This window comes from Eurosta solidaginis, chromosome X, assembly GCF_040869045.1.
Source record: "Eurosta solidaginis isolate ZX-2024a chromosome X, ASM4086904v1, whole genome shotgun sequence".
Lineage (NCBI taxonomy): Eukaryota > Metazoa > Arthropoda > Insecta > Diptera > Tephritidae > Eurosta > Eurosta solidaginis.
In genome coordinates, this window is record NC_090324.1 from 165,309,545 (window position 1) to 165,312,794 (window position 3,250).

General features: G+C 31.0%; 1 non-coding gene across 1 annotated transcript in view; it reads left to right on the forward strand.

The window, feature by feature from the left end:
• LOC137235555 (large subunit ribosomal RNA) overlaps window positions 1-448 on the forward strand; it is a 4,014-nt gene extending 3,566 nt beyond the window's left edge. Inside the window, exon 1 of the ribosomal RNA XR_010947973.1 lies at window positions 1-448. This exon is cut by the window's left edge and continues 3,566 nt beyond it. This is a non-coding gene — a ribosomal RNA (large subunit ribosomal RNA).
• Window positions 449-3,250: the final 2,802 nt, after the last annotated feature.

Sequence of the window (3,250 nt, forward strand, 5' to 3'; positions counted from 1 at the left end):
TATTGCGACAGCATTCCTGCGTAGTACGAGAGGAACCGCAGGTACGGACCAATGGTACAATACTTGTTCGAGCGAACAGTGGTATGATGCTACGTCCGTTGGATTATGCCTGAACGCCTCTAAGGTTGTATCCGTGCTGGACTGCAATGATAAATATGGGGCAAATTGCATTGTATGGCTTCTCTAAATCATTTAAAGTTTATAAATTTAATTTATAAACGACAAAATGAATATATGTGATGCCAATGTTATTTATAACATAGCAAATGCGGGAGGATTCAAATATCACCCGTATGCCGCGCTAGTTATATATAAAAACATTATTTAATACAATGACAATGCCTAGAATCAATTGTAAACGACTTTGGTAACGGGCAAGGTGTTGTAAGTGGTAGAGCAGCTGCCATACTGCGATCCACTGAAGCTTAACCTTTGCTTGATGATTCGAAAACAATTTATTGGAATTAATTTTCCAATTTATTATTGTTTTGATGTAATCATCTTATAAAAATATGCATATTTAAAATATGCAATATAAAGAGAGGCGCTTGTTTAGGGGCCAAGTCCTCTATAAAAATGATGAAAAAGCAAATATTGTAATCTACTACAATAAAGTACAAATAAAGCAACAAAAATTTTGTTAGTTGAACTTTATTATATTTGGGCTAATAAAGTCGATATATTTATACAGATGTGTTTTAAGCGACCAATGAAAGTAAGTGAGGTTTTCCTTACCTAGGCCGCTTACACAAAATATATTAGCGAAGTTCATATATATATAACTTGTTCACTTTCATTATTTAAATTGTTGCTTGTACGGTAGTATTATTTACAAAGAGAAAAATGTAAATGAAATATTACAATAATGTACAAATAAAGCAACTAAAATTTTGTTAGTTGAACTTTATTATATTTGGGCTAATAAAGTCGATATATTTATACAGATGTGTTTTAAGCGACCAATGAAAGTAAGTGAGGTTTTCCTTACCTAGGCCGCTTACACAAAATATATTAGCGAAGCTCATATATATATAACTTGTTCACTTTCATTATTTAAATTGGTGCTTGTACGGTAGTATTATTTACAAAGAGAAATATGTAAATGAAATATTATAATAATGTACAAATAAAGCAACTAAAATTTTGTTAGTTGAACTTTATTATATTTGGGCTAATAAAGTCGATATATTTATACAGATGTGTTTTAAGCGACCAATGAAAGTAAGTGAGGTTTTCCTTACCTAGGCCGCTTACACAAAATATATTAGCGAAGCTCATATATATATAACTTGCTCACTTTCATTATTTAAATTGTTGCTTGTACGGTAGTATTATTTACAAAGAGAAAAATGATTCGAAAACAATTTATTGGAATTAATTTTCCAATTTATTATTGTTTTGATGTAATCATCTTATAAAAATATGCATATTTAAAATATGCAATATAAAGAGAGGCGCTTGTTTAGGGGCCAAGTCCTCTATAAAAATGATGAAAAAGCAAATATTGTAATCTATTACAATAAAGTACAAATAAAGCAACAAAAATTTTGTTAGTTGAACTTTATTATATTTGGGCTAATAAAGTCGATATATTTATACAGATGTGTTTTAAGCGACCAATGAAAGTAAGTGAGGTTTTCCTTACCTAGGCCGCTTACACAAAATATATTAGCGAAGTTCATATATATATAACTTGTTCACTTTCATTATTTAAATTGTTGCTTGTACGGTAGTATTATTTACAAAGAGAAAAATGTAAATGAAATATTACAATAATGTACAAATAAAGCAACTAAAATTTTGTTAGTTGAACTTTATTATATTTGGGCTAATAAATTCGATATATTTATACAGATGTGTTTTAAGCGACCAATGAAAGTAAGTGAGGTTTTCCTTACCTAGGCCGCTTACACAAAATATATTAGCGAAGCTCATATATATATAACTTGTTCACTTTCATTATTTAAATTGTTGCTTGTACGGTAGTATTATTTACAAAGAGAAATATGTAAATGAAATATTATAATAATGTACAAATAAAGCAACTAAAATTTTGTTAGTTGAACTTTATTATATTTGGGCTAATAAAGTCGATATATTTATACAGATGTGTTTTAAGCGACCAATGAAAGTAAGTGAGGTTTTCCTTACCTAGGCCGCTTACACAAAATATATTAGCGAAGCTCATATATATATAACTTGCTCACTTTCATTATTTAAATTGGTGCTTGTACGGTAGTATTATTTACAAAGAGAAAAATGTAAATGAAATATTACAATGAAGCACAGCACAAATAAAGCAACAAAAATTTTGTTAGCTGAACTTTATTATATTTGGGCTAATAAAGTCGATATATTTATACAGATGTGTTTTAAGCGACCAATGAAAGTAAGTGAGGTTTTCCTTACCTAGGCCGCTTACACAAAATATATTAGCGAAGCTCATATATATATAACTTGTTCACTTTCATTATTTAAATTGTTTGCATATGCAGAGTAATATTATTTACATTAAACACAAAAAATATAATTTTTATTATATTTTTTAAATATAATTCTGGTTGATCCTGCCAGTAGTTATATGCTTGCCTCAAAGATTAAGCCATGCATGTCTAAGTACACACGAATTAAAAGTGAAACCGCAAAAGGCATCAGTTATGGTTCCATAGATCGATCATTAACAGTTAGTTGGATAACTGTGGTAATTCTAGAGCTAATACATGCAATAATATAAACACGGACCTTATGGAACGTGTGCTTTTATTAGACTAAAACCAAGCGATCTTTATAGATTGTTATATTGGTTGAACTCTAGATAAACATGCAGATCGTATGGTCATCTACAACTAAAAACTTTAAATGGGTAAGAACCTCACCTTTTTTGATATGAAGGTTGAAGTTATATGATATAATGTGCCCAGTGGGCGACTTTTGGTAAGCAGAACTGGCGCTGTGGGATGAACCGAACGTAATGTTACGGTGTCCAAATTAAAGTAAGCGCGGGTAAACGGTGGCGGGAGTAATTATGACTCCCTTAAGATCGCCAAATGCCTCGTTAACTAACTTTTAAAATGTGTTGCGACTAACGAAGTGCAAACTAGCATTGCACTGAGGCCGCGCACATATAAAAATGTATGAAAATTATATATAAAGAGGCGTTTGTTAGGTGCGACAAATCCTCTATAAAAACTAAGAACGAAAGTTAGAGCTAGCGATTGGGTGTAGCTACGGCTCTCTCAGTCGCTTCCCG